The 19,323-nt window shown below is 37.5% G+C and overlaps 1 protein-coding gene across 5 annotated transcripts in view; it reads right to left on the bottom strand.

Moving 5' to 3' along the window:
* Positions 1-19,323, bottom strand: part of LOC139140906 (PDF receptor-like) — a 115,923-nt gene that overhangs the window by 63,933 nt on the left and 32,667 nt on the right. The window lies entirely within an intron of this gene.

Below are 19,323 nucleotides of genomic sequence, written 5' to 3'. Positions count from 1 at the left end.
TCCAGTACCCGTTGTAGGTTATTGGACGCAAATACGCCTGCGCAGGTGGGAGTGTGAGGTTCGGCATGTGTGCTGGGAATAGCTTAGCTGTGAGTTCAAATGACGATATACACATTCGTTGTAAATCTACTATCACCCCTAACAACAATATTTTATGTCATTCGTGCTTCACTTTAAGTTATATATGAACAGGTTTTTGGGTGAAAGACGGCTTTTTCAGTAAACTCTGTAAAAAGGTATCGCTGTCGTTATAACCAACACTATAAAAGAATGGATTCTGCACGTACCACGTTCCAAACTTATAATAGCATACGGCTAATATAATCTTGATCAGCTGCAACTACAAGTACGCTTCAATCACAGTGTTTTGCAACATTTGGCGTCTCCGTAGAAAGTTAAAATGACATTATTTCTTGCCATCATCACTTTTTTCTCAAGAATTTAACTATCATTAATCCCACAAATACGAGGTTTTAAATGGCGTGAAGAAATTCTAACAGCCGGTAGAGTGAACACAAGCTGGGTCAAGTAGACGACGAATTCAAAATGGGAGCATTAATATCTATCACTGAGCTGATACTGTTACAGCAGACTGTAGACGCAGATGTACAATTTGTCAACGTGCGTTAACCAAGCGTGATTGATATCCATATCATTAATTAGAAATCTTTAAACAACATTTAGTATATTCGGCCTGATCGTCTGCCATTTCCCGCTCAAATTACCACATGATACAAAGTGCCGCCATTGGAAGAAATTTAATTTTACGGACATACAAGTATTGCCGTTATATTTTCCTGTTTTCACTTACGGCTAAAATTCACGTTTTCACATATCCTGTTGACCTGCAGACCTTGTATGTTAAGCAGACCCTTGGGTGATGACAAACCAGGTGCTCAGATGTGTATGATTACCGAATCTCGGTCTGCAACATGGAAATATAGGTTACGCATCTCGTGTTGAGTGTGAAGTCATCACATGTTGCCATGTCTCAGGGTTCCTGGTTGACCTTAAACGACGAAATGACCAGGAGGAACTGTAGAATGGCTTTATCATGAACTACCTTTTCAGTTGCAACATTGATTTAAATAACTATAAACATTATGGAACACTGCGATCCAAGCAAAACTTTGTTCAGTAGACTACGCGATCCAATTTAGAAAGATCGAAAGACAATTCTGTAGAAAGATCGAAAGACAATTCTGATAGTATCACTGAACTTCACAGTTACGATTCTGTGACTTGAAAAGATTTTACGGAATTGTTGGGTTTTTTTTCTTGCAGTGAATGATTAAATCCGTTCGTGCCATTATTCCATGAAAAAATCTTTGACGTCAGGGGACGGAAACTTCTTCTATATGAGTGCATCATCATCATCACCATCATCATCATCATCATCATCATCGATTCTGCTGAGTATGGATACACTTCTCCATTCATTTGGATGGATGCTCTTCTTCATTACAATCAATGATTCTATTCATTAGGAATAATAGTCTTCACCACAATCATCATCATCATCATCATCATCATCATCATCATCATCATCATCATCATCATCATCGTCATCATCAACATCATCATCATCGTCATCGCAAATCGTTCTATTCATCCGGATGAATACTGTTTTATCATCATTCATGCTAATCAGTCATTTATCTGGATAAGAATACCGGTTCTATTAATCATCTGAGTTGTATGAATTATATTCATCTTGATTCTATTCATACCAGCCAATATCATGCTGGTACCACAATATCCACCTGACCAGCATCGCGGCCAATCTCAGAGTCATCCATGTCAGGTCCGGCAGGCCTTCCAGCACTGCCCATATCTATATCCACCTGGCATCTGATAGAGTCCCTGATGGTGTATTCATGGCGAGTCACTGGCGGCTCTGCTGATGGAGACTTCAAAACGTCATTCAATACATCCTGCAACGTCACTGCTGGAACTGACGGCGTGTGTGCGAGTGAAACTAAGGTATCTCTACTGACGAAAGCTCAAACAGAGGCTTCATGCGTTTTGCATTTACACGTATATCCACACCTGGCCCTACCTCGGCACTCTTATGACATCATTACCTTTCACCGGTAGCCTCTCACAGTCTAGCTGTATTGGATTTGTGCAACAATAAGGGAGACGAATAACACAGTCTTTGATGTTCATCTTATCCACTTCATATTCATCATTATAAGTGCATCACGGAGTTTTACTTTTAAAAATCATGTTTCACGAACTTACACGACTTCATATTTCTAACACTGTAGTTGTACGCTGTGGGCGAGATTATATCTCTAATGAATGAATTATGCGGAACTACCATTCCCTCCTTTATGATATGTGAGGTTAACACTATACTTGATGAAAATAGAAGTCGTGGTACCTTAACATGGCAGCTGAAAAATAACTCTGTTGTCGTTATGGATAAGTGCCATGGAATGTTTACTGATTATATGTTCGGTTTTTCACGCCAAAAACTATCCAAGAAAGTACCGTTTCCTTCCCTTCGCCTCTACTACTAGTAAACAAGATAAAACGAGGTATTTTCCTCTCGTTCCATCATAAATCCATTAATATCAGGCCAAGAAGATTTATGAGTTTCCTGCATACCTATGTGCTCCAAATTTCAACGCGTCGACCATGAACATTTTTTTCACGTGATCATACTTGGCACATGAATCTACGTCATTTTGCTGTTTTCACTGGTCAAAAAGGCAATACTAGATAAATAAGAATACGAAAAAAGGGAATAAGTACGGATGATGGAATGTCACAAGAAATGGGTATTTTTCAATCTGACCTTAGTGCTTTTCATGCATCACAATGGGCTGTACCGTGAGTAATCGCGGCGGATTACAGTAATAAGATTTTGATCAATTTATCCTTTACATCAATATCAGTAATGCTAGAATTGATTATTCTGATGACTGTTGCCATGGAGAATTCTTCTCTTCAACTTTTCTTAAGCTTCATTGTGCAAGGATGAACGTTTTACTGTACTATCAGGTGATTGACATCAGCGAGAAGCGTAGGATTGGTCTATTCAAGATATAGATGACACTGTGACACATCGAACCGATAGCAGCAACGCAAAATACAACACAGAGACAGAACCAAAGTAACACAATAATTAAACTACTCGACTTGAGCGAAGTTTTCATCGAAAGGCATTCGGGCCTCAAAAGCTGACTTACCGCAATGGCCAATGTGACGTATGTATTGCAACATTGAAAAATTCTTGTACAACATTTATTTTGTTCTCTTGTATTCTTGTTTCCCTTGGCTGCGATATTACCCTATACCTTTCAATAGGGTTGCTGCAAGTATTAGCTGTCACTCTGCAAAACCATCAGATATGAGAAACACTGAAGAAAATGCTCTCATTAAACTAACGAGAAGTTGCAATTCACATCACTGTATTGAGTTCGACGACAAGAGGAAGGCACTTGTCCTTCGAGTTTCTATTTGCAAAAAAGTTGTGAGAGTACTGAGATACATGAAAGGTGAAGCGAGTGCCTGCCTACTGGTTGCCACTGTCGAAGACGAGTACAGAGAAAAGTCACCCAGTTCTTGCAGTAAGGGGGAGACATAGAGAGACAGGTGAACTTTGGCTTTTGAAACTTTACAGCTCCTGGTTAACGATCAGTCTAAAAATCTTAAAGCAATTATAGTGATAGTTCAATCTTTGTTAAATCCATACGATTTCGTCTCCATAATTGCAGATTTCACATTTGATGTTATTCACAAAGAACATAATTATCTAAATGCAGAAAACTGATCACACCCAAAAATGTTAATATAATTGCACACCAAAATGATTTGTTTGAAAGGTAAATTATTTGTGGTTGTGCTTTGCAACACTGAATAAACACCGTATTCAACTTAAATTATTTATTTATTATTTATTTATCTATCTATCTATTTATTTGTCTATTTTTATTTATTCAAAAACTTGGTCCAAGCATCTCTGAGAATAGCTTGTGGATGCTCGGTCACTGAGACTACAAACTGAAAAGGAGAATAATTTAAAGGGTTTTCATCCCAGCTACGGCCTACTTCATTTTTGCTGTACATGAATGTAGCACAACATTAACGAAGAATGCATCGGGGACAGAAATTCGGACTCTAAAACTTTTACAATACTTTCGCTCATTTCGAAGTTCACGGAGTAATTCAAGTTTTAATCAGCTTATTTTCACTAAATCGAAAATTCAAATTTTCGCAATAGAGTTAACACAGCGATGGCGGCCATTTTGAATATTAAGTGTCGGTAAATATTGGATAATTTGTCTCTCTGGTAGAAATTTCTACGATGAGGCACAATTTTAATCTTGATTTCGAAAGGGAATGTTTTTCTGAAGTTAATTACGGACAGTTTAAGAAAACCTTTCAAGGACTTCAATTTCGGGGCGCGAACTGCTTTAAATCGAACTCATGGCATGGCGTGAGACTCTTGTCAGAGCCCGGAGTAGGAAACTTTACATCGACATACTCAATCCAGCAGTTATCATACTTTCGTGGGAGTGGGATGTTGGACAACAAGGGACTTGGAAATATACACCACAACGCATCTGATTACAAGATGGCATTTTATCCTACTTTTCTCATCGAGGCCCTCTGTAGCCGCCGTGATCTTTACGTCATTCAACGTCTAAAATATCTTGGAGTCATGGAAACCTCTGAGGAAAAAAGTGGCTATTACTAACATCTTTGAAGTTCTCAGAGTGTGACAATGATGGGTATCATATATCATGGGTGGTATTGTCTAGAATAAGCAGTGTGGAAAGCAAGAAACTTGATACCCTCGGGTGTCTTTGATACCAATATGTGTATATTGTTGGAGGTAATGACTATTTTTAGCGATTGCAGCAGGAATTGCCAATGTTTTACACCAAATGATTTAAATGGTTACTGTCCTGTTAATAGTCGCATTGCCATAACTGCAAAATGTCACTAAAGTAAATCCAAAGAATCGACATAATATGAATTGCTGTTAGTGAACATTATCTTATACCTAATAAGACTTCAATTTCTTCTAACTTTCTTCTTACCAGTAGTCTATCAAACTCGCCATTTTAGACCATTGTGAAATAAATAAAGTGTTGTGCAAAAAAGTTTGTCAAATTGGATAGTTGTCGTCAGTGAGCTGAAATCATTCAGACGGCAATCATAGAGTGCTTAATAAACATAGACATTAAACTCTCCTGCTTCGGGGCCGAGCATATTACGCACTTCAAAACACGTCGTGGCTGATAGATAGTTTGTGAGAGCCCCGAAGCTGTCACGCTGTAGGCGATTTCCACATGTACTATTATGATAGTCAAAATTGTTTGTCCTAAACGCTGAGAATCTTCTCGACCACAAAATTGCTAAAAGTCCCTATCAGCACACTTCGATCTGTCCGTGAAAGGTGAACAAAACAACCCTAGTGACACATTCATTTAATTCTTGGAATGGTTAGTCGCATCTCGGGCGGAATCCCTATCCCTCGTTATCTTATATACATTCATGTATGTCAAGCTATAATCGGACCCATTACATTGAAAAGTATAGTTTTTGGATCACGATTATATTCTTGCTCTTCGGGGGGAAAGGTGGAGTTCCCATTAATGTGGCAGCAATGATACATCGTTCACCCCGCTGTTGTCGTGGCTATGACGACATTGACTGATGGGTTTCTTGGTGATAAGTGGACGAATTTATCGGTGAACGTATATAGACGAGATAAACATGCATGTACTGTTTTGAGGCACTGCAGACCAGTGGTTAGGGTAACGGACTCACTGTCGGAGGATGGTGAGTTCGAGACCCGGTAGATTCCGAGAACCGGATTCACTGTATGAGGAAGGTGAGTCCAAGACTCTGAGCAAGGCACCTTACTCCTCGGTGCTCCATTGGGGGTAATGGGTTATGGTTACCTCATCCTGTAATTGGGCTTACGCCCGTTGAATGATGGACTGACTAAAATAAAAAAAAAGTACACAAATAGAATTAGACATACACAGTGTGTACTTTTACTAAAATATTTCGAGTCCTGCAGTCCTGTTTTTGTCCTGCGGAGATTTACGATGACTTACGATGATTGTTATCATGCCTGATCAATAGAATAGGCAGTGCTTAAGACGATTTTGAACCTACCAGTACACAGTATATACTTGATGTGGAAGAAGAGACGAGTCTTATTTTTCTCTAGTTTTATGGTCAAATCAATGTGCAAAAATGTACTAGTAGTGGCCATTTTGATCGTTGATAACTGAAATTAATTCCAAAGTTACATCGGTTTTAAATATATACAGACAGTGATGCCAAGTCAAATTATTATCAATACATTTTCAAATAACTGTAAATGACACAAAAATGCAGCAATGGCGTTTGCAGGAATGGGCATGAAATGCTTATCTTCAATGGCTCATCATTGTTTTTCACTTAGCAGAGGTTTACTGATTCTGACAGAAGCACAAGAAGCCTTTGCCAGCCACATCAAGCCATAATAGCCTCAACACTACCTAACACAACCGATCGACGTTATAAACTAAAATCTTGAGCGTTGTCGTATTCTGCGCCGGGAGCCATTAATAACGCCTACAAAGGTCGGACCTGTAAAGTTCCGAACAAGATATTTGAAACTCAACGATCGTACATGCGATAATAAATCTCTCTCGCCCTGGTAACTCCCTTGAAATGTATACCACAGTTAAATGACGTTTTATTGTGTATTATGTACATTCAACTTTATGCCACTTCCCAACTACTCTTCTGCGTCCATAACAGAAACGAAAACATACACGTAGCTTTGTAAACGTTTTACGACGTACGCTGCTTTCAGCAGAGTACCGTAATCTATTACTCAGCTCATATTCATCTCTTTATAATGGCATAAATTTTATGGAAATAGAAAGTGGTATAGGGAGCATCCAACTGCATTCCCTCTTCCCTCCGATAACATTTATGATCGGTTCACTCATAAAAACCATACATCATACAGAACGAGAATAGCGGAAAATCATTCAAGGTTACAACTACTGGTTCTTCAATCGTGAACAGATAGATGAACCCTAGATGCATCTGTATTTTGTTGATGTTTGATTTGGATAAACACAACGGTGTACTCGTACACCGTTATTGAATGTGATATCAGCTTTTCCGAACTGTCGGACGTGAGATCCCCAGGAGTAGTTTTGTTTTGAAAGACTATACAAACATTGCATGTTTTATTCGACACTGCTACAAAATTGACAGTCTGAAACAACTCTTCTGTGATAACCGTGCAGGAAACGAGCCACGGCCAGACATGATCATTTTCTTTGAAAAGCTGTAGTGTTTTAAAAGCTGTAAAACTGAAGTAAAAATAGACAACGACAGAAATTCCTAATCCACAGATTTCGGTTCTTGCGTTAACTCCGTCACACTTAGACTTACGTTAAACTTAACATGTGCTCTCTGAAAGCACGCCTTTTATGTTGAACGGTTACTCAGTTAACATGCAAACAATGCGAGAGACCTGACCGTCACTTACAATTTTCCCGCTGAATACAGGCGCCTTGCGACCCGTGAAGACATTATTGTTAACGAAATTACATCACACATTAACCTCACCGCTTTTGCCGATGTAATGTCAGTACGATCAGAATGAATGCCCGTAGTAGCCTTGCAGCAACTGTAAGACCTCGTTTGTCTTAACGTCTCTACCTGTCAAGTGCACTGTTAAAGGCAGAATCGTGTCAAATCTCTGATTCTTATAATTATACAGCACCTTTTCATGAAAGCTTGCAAGGAACAGCAAAATAGAAATCATTATCTCGTGCTCTCGAGAAAGCTTTTCGTGTTCATGAGAAAGTATCTCGTGCTCACAAGAATGTTTCTCGTGCTGTCGAAAAACAATCTTGTACTCATGACGTAAGTATTTTTAATTCCTTTGTGAAATACCCCTTACGTAAGGGGTATTTCACAAAGGAATTAAAAATACTTACGTATATCATTTCTTATATGCTCTATGATGTTTATTTTATATGAAACGGGTTGAGTATTAGGTAAAGACGAGAGTTATCTCAGAATCCCGACCCATTGATTGTAAATGTTTGTTCGAAATGTAATACATCGCGGGGTCATAGAAACAAACTGTCTGAACTACACTGATCATTTGAACTCAAGTGGTGTTAACTGCCGGAGGCAACTGACTATATCTGCCGAGTGTCCTTAATAACATTGATGAAATACAGATGTACAATGACATTATGCATCGTGGGCATGAGATTAACTATGGTTCCTTTATGGCAATTATCTACATAGATACATACATCGATACATATATACGTAGTACTTATATAAATACATACATCGATACATGTATAGGGAGTACATAGATAGATAGATAGACAAATAGACAGATAGAAAGATAGATTTATAGATACATAGATACATAGATACATACATACGTACATACGTACATACATACATACATACATACATACATACATACATACATACATACATACATACATACATACATACATACATACATACATACATACATACATACATACATACATACATACATACATAGCTACCTAGCTGCTACCTAGCTAGCTAGCGCTAGTTTCGTACCTATATACCTACTTACATACGTACACACACTCACTTAAATTTACATTTGTGAAACTGGTTATTTGATTACTTTTTTGCCTCAAGAAATGTGTTCTGACATTTTGATTAACTGTGTCCTCAAGCATAAGTGATCAATTTGATTTCTCACCACAGCACAAACACTCGGCATTTAAAAGCAACGTTTTTTTCATAACGCGTAACCAGGGCTCTGTATTTATCCCGCGGAAATGAAAGCCGACACATTTATTTATTGAAATGACATTCTGTAGTGGAGAACGAATGTAATACCGAAACGTTGATGGGTTCTTGTTTGCAATTTGCAAAAAGAGCTATTCCTGTTGTAATTTTTCCAGTTATCAGTAAAAATATTTATTAGAGCCTTAATATCCAGATTGGCACACACTCAATGAAAACACTTTATTCATGACAACGACACAATACATTCATTGTGCTTCAACATGTGGAGATAGAGCTTCAAACATTTTATTAAGGTAGAGAGGCCCTTGATCATAATGGTGCCTTATACGCTTAAATACCATTTCCAGTTCCCTACAAACCTCGTCGTTTGGATTATTTATTGAAAATTGTACCCCAAAGCGTTGGCAAAACGTTTTAACGATATTAAAATGCGATGTTGAATAAACCCATTTTTTTTCTGCGTTTGTCACTTACAATCGGTCTTGTCCGATTTCTTTAAGCGATGGATAAATTGTATCTATGTGCGCCGATGGGATCCGTGAGTTACTTATCATTGTAAGTAACTTACCCAGAGTTACTGAAGGAATTTTGAAGGAAGGTCGTCGCCAGGACAACGATGACATGGAATCAGGAACAGGAAACGGTATGGCAATAGGGATGCTGAATGCGCACCCGACACCGTGTACATTAATTCTTGACCACTGTGACAGACTTCAGCAGGTATTTAGGAACGTTCACCGAAATCCTTTTCCTCGATGCACGTCCGCTAAGAACTGATAATTGCATGCATGCCCCCTAATTGGCTGCGCTTATCAATGACATTTCTTGGTCATTACTCATCATAATAGCTTTATAAATGACTAGGCTTTTTAGATACTAACATTATTTTTTGTCAAGAATGATGAAGATATTTATCTTCCATTGATCATCGTGCAAACCCGTTTCGTCCATTAGTTTCTTTGAGCACTCAAAAAATCCATATCAGTATCAGTCAAGTGATTATCGTTGCCCACGAGTGCTGTTTTGCACGTAGAAGAAAATACATAGAACGCGACGTTCTGTTCAAGCATTGATTCGTTTATAGGTGTAAGGCAGGTTGTATCGAATGAATTTACTGAATGAGCTGAAAATAGCGAGTCTCTTAACCTAGATAGGTTATACGGTTATTTTGCCACGGTGTGTCCGGGAACATGTGAATGTGTTAGTTGTGGGAACACTATTGGATTTCGGTGTAAATTGGCATTTTCGTGTCAACAGCAGATCCATCAACGGCTACGGTATGTAACTTGACAGTGTATCGGTCTAGGTTGGTGGCAAATCGCACAGTTTCTTTATTGGTTAAATCAGTTCGGCCACATCCCACGTGAGGCGATCGTGAACGACTCTGGAATGATGAAAGACGTGAGATATGTATATTCTCATAAACCGCAACACAGAATCGGCGCAGTGCAGCATAGGAATTTAGCATGAAGACGAAATTAGATAAGAAAAGACAAACTCTAGATACATTGTGTACCGAGTGAGCTATTTTAAACTGAAGAAAAGTTATATTTGAATATATATATATATATGTATATATATATATATATATATATATATGTATATGTATATATGTATATGTATATATATACATACACATATGTATATGTATATAAATGTATATGTATACAATATATATATATATATATATATATATATATATATATATATATATATATATATATATATATATATATATATATATATATATATAACATGCCCATGCTGTTCCGCCCTTTCGTTTTCGTTGTGATTTTTCAACATTTTGTTTAAACTGTTAAGGAAGTTTTCCACGATGAAAGTAGACGTGTCAATTTCCTCCTGAACAGAAGCAGCAGTAAGGTTAGCATACCGATTGATGTCCTTTGTTGCACTTGAACCTGTGTTCTTCTAGTGGCAATGCTGACGGAATGGTTAATCTTGCTCTTGCTATCAGAGGCTTGTTGCTCGTTGCGTTCTGCGAACTGCTCTTCGTTCCAAAACTGTGGATGACACTGCACTCAAGGTCATATGACCGACGCCATCTTTCGAGCCACATTTCATAGTCATGTGACATGTGTTTGCAGGTAATAATATTTGATTATAGGCTCCTTTTTGCACGAGCGATATCAATATTCCCTTGTACTTCATTTATGCTAATGTTTTATCTCAATATCTCGACGGTGCTCGTGCAAGACGTCGTCTTGGTAAGCCTTTAATCTAATTTCATTCATCCTCAGAGATACTATCGACCTGCTATATAGTCATAGGTCAGATAAAATGACCGGCCATTAGCTTCATTTGAAGCATTCCTGACGTCTGTTTTTTTTTTAATTCTCTACACAAGGGAGACGCATATGTACCACAGGACTACGGACTGTCCAGTGTGCATGTTTTCATGTATATATTCCATTTATATTTTCCTGTAGTATCTGTTGCTACTTATATTATAGGGATATTTACCGTGGTTGGTGACGTACTGTGTATGGCGGGAAACTGCACAGAACAAACGAACGGCCGCTTACAGTCTCAGCTAATCTTCCGCCCTCAGGCACTCGGTGAAAAGGTCCTATCTACTCGAAAAGCAGCCCGCCAATCTCTAGTCATATTGGTACTTACAGTTTCCGCTACCTCGGATGAAAAACCTATTACGACAAATTCGGACTGCGCGCGAGATACTGAATGCTTTCAAGATTGAAAACTTGTATCTGTTCTTATCAAACTTACAAAATACTTTGCACATATTGCTCACATATGACTGACAGAGAACTTGATTTTCATTGAATAGAATTTAAACTGTTTTGGGATAATTGTAAGGTTGTTGAAAGGTATATAGTATGCATATTTACTTTGTTTCTGTGATATTTAATTGCAAACTCCTTATTTGTACGAAAGAGGTGATGCCAAATTATGACTTTTCCATTAAAACACAATCAAATTGTATCTGTACACCATGCAATTATCCCTGAAAATGTTTCAATTCTTCATAATAAATATTAAATGATAATGAATTGATTATATGAAGATATAAGTCATCATTCAAACCAGAATACATTGCTTTATAATTAAATTACATTAGAAAACCTTTCAATTGATCAAGTTACCGAGCCCCGTTACTAAAAGCTTATAGTAATACATTTCTTGATCCAGCGATGTGACTTTGTCAAAATTTTTAAAAAGATACCCTTACGTTTGAAATAATGTCAGAAGTCAATCACAATAAATCTTGTCTTTGAACTCACTTTTGCAAAGACATAAACGATGGACATATTCATCTTCGGATAGTGGTTACAGTACCATACGTTGTCGTGTGTAACGCTACTTCATATACCTGCGTCTGTTGGAGGTGCGGAACAGCATATGACATACATCTATTTGCAAGATAAACAAGCTTTTTCTTTTTTAGTCCTAACAATGCTGGTTTGGCACTATTGGTGCAACAGTTATTGTCCTTTATCACTGGCTGCATAATTCGTTTTCTTTTTAGCATTTTCGGGCATGCACACAAGGATATCAAGGATAGCTGCACTGATCAGTATGTAACCCTCGAAAATGAAGACTTGACGCGCAGGTTCTGAAATAACGCGCGCGGTGACCAGCAACGATCTTTTTTTCGGCCTTACTTTCCAAAAATGTCATCCGTCAAATGTAATATCAGCCGGCAGCATCATACTTGAACCTAATAATCACTCTCGTTCTATGGCTATGTAAACGAATCTCAACAATAGCATGTGGTAAGGGCATCATTACAAACACAGCCTTGAAGTCGAGTGGTTACACCGACCAAATTCAGTATGTCAAGACCAGCCAATCAACGAGTAGGACACGTAACATCACGTGGTTCAACCCCCCCCCCCTTTTTAGTAAAAACATGGAAACTAACATCGGCAAGACATCCCTTCGACTTTTTGATCACCACTTCCTGAAGAGATCGAAACTACACAAGATATCCAAAGAAATACAATTAAAGTGAACTACAGTTGCATGGAGAATATGGCCTGTATAATCGAGCCACACTATACGAGGGTAATCGCTGAAACCAGCGTAAAAAGCGACCAGCTTTTTCTAATTGCCGGGATAAGTCTTCATGTCCGTTGAAAGGTGACCGTAAAGCCAGGAGTGTCATTTACAAGGCTTTAGTCTTAACAGAAAGCAATACGGAGGTTTATATAGGCCTCATTGGTAACACCTTCAAGACCCGTTTCGCTAATCACATGCGATTGTTCCGTGATAAAAAGTATGAGAACAGCACTGAACTATCAAAGCTTATTTGGTCTGAGGAATTTATGTGTTTTGGTCAATTATTGACAGAGCGTCGAATTACCCTAATATAAGCAACCGATGTAATCTTTGCCTATCGAAAGAGATACACATTATCAACGCTGATAAATCTACGATGTTGAACAAACGCTCTGAGTGGTTAACAAAAGAGTCGCAATTAAAACATATCATTTATCGAAATTCAACATAACCTGAAACTCTAGAAAAATAGTATGTCCCAACCATATAAATGAGAGTAAACTCCTAAGGAAAAATTAGTCTGAACATTGTTAGATGCATGAAATTTCAGTAACAGACATAACAGTAACATATATACTTGTACTCGATGTAATTTGAGTTATAATTTATTGATTTATAACAGCGTGCTTTTAGCATCGGGCAACGTAATTTACAAGGATGACATCTGTGTACTTTGATTATATATATATATATATATATATATATATATATATATATATATATATATATATATATATATATATATTATAATATATATATATATATACATATATATATATAAGAAGTTGTACAAGTTTATGGTCTAAACGTTTATCTTAATTGTTAGACGATAATCGTTCCAGTAGATTCTTTGTGCCAAGATGGTAATCATGGCTGTTCTTACGCTTACGAAAGTTCGTGCATGTCTAGTAAACCAAGGTAGGATGACTCGTTTACTCGTTGGATATTTTAGTTTGGTCACGATGTGATCGTGAAGCAACTTTCCGAGCACTGTGCATCATTTTGAAAGATTAAAATGCCATTCCTTTAGAGCGCCTAATTTATGTGATCGTGTTTCCGATAAATTCGGGCATCATGCTGCGTATTTCACTTTGCAAAAAGGAATGTTGTGTTCTTGCATCAAGCTCTTTAAGCAAGACGAAACTTCGCTGATTCCATTTACTCCGCAGGTGGAATACAAAATTTACGATTAGCACATAGGAACGAAATGATGAAGCTAAAATTAAAAATTTGTAGCGGAATTTTTTGCCAATGCTTTTAGCACCAGATTATTCGTCAACTTGACAACGAAAGCCATATCGGTATTATTTTCAATTGAAGGAAATAGCTCTATAATATTATGACTCAAAAGTCTGATAATTTTATTATTTTGAAGGTAGTGACACTTGTTAAGGTAGAATGCGCCTCGGCGACAGATACCCGGGCTTTCAAACTTTATCAATTTTATTCTGATTTATCATTTGTGTGGGTTCATTTTAAAGCTCTAGGTGAAAGAAGACCTTTCACCGTCTTACTTTTTCGAAAATCGAAAATTTAATTTTTCCGCCATAGAGTTAACACAGGAATGGCGGCCATTTCGATTTTCCAATATCGCAAAATGTTGGGATTTTTGTTTCGCTAGTTCCAAACTTTGCACGCGACCCCCCGATTTTTATTGTTTATTGGAGGGTTTTTGGAAGAGAATGGTTTAAAGTTTCACTACGGAGAGTTTGAGCAAAAGTTCAAGTATTTCTCGTACTACTTTAACTACCCTTAATGAGTACAAAAGCGCTTATTGAAATGAAAGATGGAGGACATAGAAAACGAATTTACTTGAAACTGTGCTGTCATATTGTCAGCGTACATTAGTCCAAATTGACAAGTTCCGTCAACTTTGGTTTAGTTGTATAAATAAATAGTTTATTGATAGAAAATTAAGGCCTTAGGCCTTACTATTTCCAGGTTTGGAAGAAAATATAATGCATATACTGCACATTCTGAAAGTGGCTGTTTTTCCTGTTTGATATATAACGCACCCCTTTCCAAGAATGCACAATTATCCGAAAAGGCGAACTTGCGACTGCACTCTAGTCGTTGCTTAAGTTTTTAGATAATTTTACTCTTAATTAGATATTTTAAGACACTTGTATTAAGGCCATGCACCTTAAGCAGTTTGTAAATATTTTGTTGGATTCGGGCCATTATTGTTCGAAAACTGAAATTTTATTACGTGTACTGTAACATAGTTGTTTCGTTATACGGTCTTGTCATTCTTGGCTTTTTTCGTCTCTCCTGACTTTCTTTTTCTTTGGGTCAAAGTCTCGTCGCTAGTGAGCAAATGCAGTGATAAAGTAAATACATTAAAATGAAATAATATAAAGATGAAATTAACTGATGTTGATCTTGCGATCCATCGGTTTTGACCAGTCTCTGACCAGAACTCATTCAAATTCACTTAATCCGATTGATTCGTTTAACTCCGTCCGTAAAATAATTCAAGATGTTAATGATGATACAAAAAATATCAAAACAAGGCGAAATCGCCATCATGCTCGACAAAAACCGTTCGCTATTATACTGTCCATTGCAGATAAGTCAGAAAGCCCCTGTCATAACCTTGATTGGTTTAAGAGTGTGGTGTTGACATTAGGTACTGATTGAAGACACATCCCGCCAAGCGGATAAATCTTACAAAATGGGATCGTAAAGACACCGTAATTATCCACTGAAACATCAGTCCAATTTGATACCTCGATAGGTCAAACATCTGAAAATGCCATTTTGTAATTTACTCTCCGTGCTGAACTTCTTCAACGACCAAACTTTTACCTTGAAAATAGCCTGCTCCTGTGAAGTCGATTATTGGTAGTTTTGAAATTGGCAGAAAACGAAGAATCGAGTTACGGCAATGCAAGCAACCACACGTAAATTCACAGAACCTGAACTTCACGCCAGTGTTTGAATAAAATGTAATACGCATTTTCGTTTTGGAGTGATTGTGGGTATTTGAAATTATATTGGCGTATGCAACCTACAGGGTATCAGCCAAGATAAACTAAATTTCGAAAATGACCGACGTTTAAAGCCCTGGCATGATTGATGCAAAGACAATTTGTTTTCAAAATAGGTTTCGAGTATCTGACCTTTTCGAATGACGGTGAAATCACATCTTGATAAGAATTCAATTATTTGTCACATCCCCCCCCCCCCACAGTAGATGTACAGCCCAGGTTAAAACTACAGGTGATGTTTAGAGATAATGCTTTTAGTGCAGTAATTTTTTCTGAAATAGTCATTGGCGTTAATTTAATGTTGCGATATTTCACACTCTCCTTCGTAATTTTTGCAAATGTGTAAGTTGATAGGACTGACCTTAAATGACATTCCTCAACCTGAGATTCAAATCACGAGAAACCTTAATTCTCAGAGAAAAAATGTCTGAGAAAGGATGGAGCCTTTACAGCAATATAAACCGATGTCACCAATCTTAAGTAATGTGAAATATGAAAGTCGATCGTATTCTCTTTAACTGCCTCTAGTAAAATTAATTTTTGGCCAGCAGTTCATATTTATTTCTAATCCAAAGGCGTATCTTAAACGATCACATATTAATGAAGTGAGGGCTTCTTATGGACTCGCAATATACGTGTTTCAATTATCTGAAGCAAATACAGTATTTGAATTAGGTTTCTTACTTTTACTGTGCCTTTCTCTCAGTCATTGAAACACACGCAAATATTATAGAAACGGGCGACGCGCTGACCATTAACGTTTATTTGTGGGCAAGGGCGAGAGGAAAGCCAAAAATTAACGGATGAGGCTTGCCGAGCCCGTTAATTTGGCTTTCCTCGAGCCCGCGCCCACAAATAAACGTTAATGGTCAGAGCGGAGTCTGTTACTTCCATTATATTATCAGCGAACCCAAGAAAACCGTCAACATTTCCGAAAATTTCAGGAGCGAACGATAACTGGGCCCCAGAAACTGAGCAATACGCGACGCACTGTCACGCGCGCTGTAAAAAGTTGGCAAATCCGGAGATGTTTTCAGAAAAAAAGTATCTCAACTTGACCTACAAGTGCTCCATTGTATTTTGTGATTGATTACGATTTACGTTTGAGGTGTAAAGTTACGATACTTTGAGTTGTTAATCTTATTATTCATATTCACGGGCATGTAAAAAACCATTACTGTGTATTTGTGGTCAGTCACGTGGTTCAGCTCGACCAATCAAAATGCGACGGGCAGGGCATGGTGATATAATGATGTATAACACGCTTAAAGCAAATATGGCCGTTGTCTAACACATTGAAAGTTTGCATGAGATGGGGAATTTTTCTTATTTCCAACCACCGCATTCTCTGATAACTATTGACGTCATCGCAATGATAGCACAACTGTAGGTCTCCTGAAGACCGACTAATTAATATTCCAAAGGTTTTACTTCTTTTATCTTAATACCCATATACTCCTGGTTGGAATTACTTGCAGGCATTTCAGAGATTGCAGCGATGACTTTGAATAAATAATGCACAAAGTCTGTAAAGGGTATGCCGCACATCGTAAAATGAGACGAGGAATATTTTTTGCTCTTCCATGTTGCCTAATAACTACCGACGTCATCGTAATGATAGCACAACTTAGGCCTCTTGAAGACTAGCTTATTAGCAATAAAATGGTTTTATTTCTTTTTTATCTGAATACCCATATATTCCTGGTTGAAATTAGTTTTAACACATTTCAGTGATTCTGACAATGACTCTAATCCAAAATGTCATTTTATTTTAGGATTTGCTTCAAACCTATGAAATGTGGTATGGTGATTTTAAATGGCCAAATTGAAGTTTTTGTTCGAATGTTTTAAACATAGCCATCAGCGGGAAGAGCTAGTTTTGAGATCGGTTTCAACTTCGTCAAATTTGGATAATTAAAACTATGTGACTTCAAATCATAAATTATATCATAGCACACGGTAACCTTTATTGGTTTTCGTTACAAATTAGCTCGATTTACAATGTTGTGGTAATAGTAGCAATATTGGCATTTGCGAAAAAAGAGCAATGATAACCTTAAAACAATGTCCCAGAATCTCCTCGAAAACCAACAGACCATATAGCTCATATCATGATTATATTATAAATGTGAGAAATTGGAAGTGAAAAGCCATTCCCCTGCGCCAAGCCCTCACCTAACCAAACCCCCACTCTAGTATGTCAGCAAAATGGTCCCTTATAGCCTCAAGCCAATGCATTGAATGGAAGGCACAAAGTCTAAGAATAGGTTAGACTTTCATACCCTAGCTACATGCCATGTTTCGTTCGAGTAACAAATTATCGAAAGAACTGATTTGCTTGTTTGTTTGTCTGTTTGTTTGTTTGTTTGTTTGTTTGTTGTTTGTTTGTTTGTTTGTTGTTTGTTTGTTTGTTTGGGTTATAAATGACTCAAACCATGGAGATAATAGCGTAGAACTGATAGCTGCTTGTTTGTTTCGACTGAGGAGAAATCCATGTCCCAATACGATAAGTCGGCACCACCATTATTTAGGTACCAGAATTATAGGAGCAAAAGATGTACCGGAGGGTAAACAACATCACAAATATTAAAGGCCCGATAGCTGTATCTTTTTCGCATTATTTTTGTGATTTTACTTCCAAACTAAAACAAGTTCATGGGAATGTACTCATTGAGGGGTGTTTATACAGGTTGAATAAAATGTCCACTTGGACTACATGTGCAATTTTGAGCAAGATAAATAATAAATGTTTGCCCGAACATAAAATGGCACCCTCATGCAAATAAAGCAAAAACAGTACGCAGTGCATATATGCATTGGAATCTTCACAGAAACAACAGAGTAGTCCAATATAATGCATAGTGCTGAATGTTTTCCACTGGGACACCATATGCTATGTTTTCTTTGTAATATTACCAAATTTTAAAAATGGCGGGAAATCAAATTAACGGTTAAAATTTAAATTTACTTTTCTAATTTTTCAGTGATAAAAGACTATATCCTTTGAATCTGTAGAATTTAAAGAAAACCGGAAAAAAAAGAAAGCCTTTTTCAGGTCGACAAATTTCAAGAGTTACAGCTCCAGGGCTTTTAACAGCGGGTGGTTTATTCAACTGTTTCAGATTGTTTACAAAGGACGCTCAGTATAAAAAAGTTCTACAAATACGCACAGCCTGACGTGGAAGATAGTGAGTCAATTGCTTTAGAAATGGTCCCTGCCATGTCACATGACGAAAGCGCTGACGTTGGCGCTTTTTTCCCAAGATGCAACTTTGTTCTTCTTTTATTGTGCTTGTTTTTTAAAATAACGCACGAACGCGGTATTTCCTATATAACCACAGGGTGTTGTCTAAATGTCCGTTCCCAGGGGTGGGTAGGTGTTTCGTTGTATTGCTAATAAAGATACATTCTACCAACCTTTGGTGTTTTGGTCTTAAACTTAGCACTGCCCTTGACAATCTTGCGTTAACGTTTTATCAACATGCTGTAT

Source organism: Ptychodera flava, chromosome 9 (assembly GCF_041260155.1).
Source record: "Ptychodera flava strain L36383 chromosome 9, AS_Pfla_20210202, whole genome shotgun sequence".
Taxonomy (NCBI): Eukaryota; Metazoa; Hemichordata; class Enteropneusta; family Ptychoderidae; genus Ptychodera; species Ptychodera flava.
This window is presented reverse-complemented; position numbering and strand designations above follow the sequence as displayed.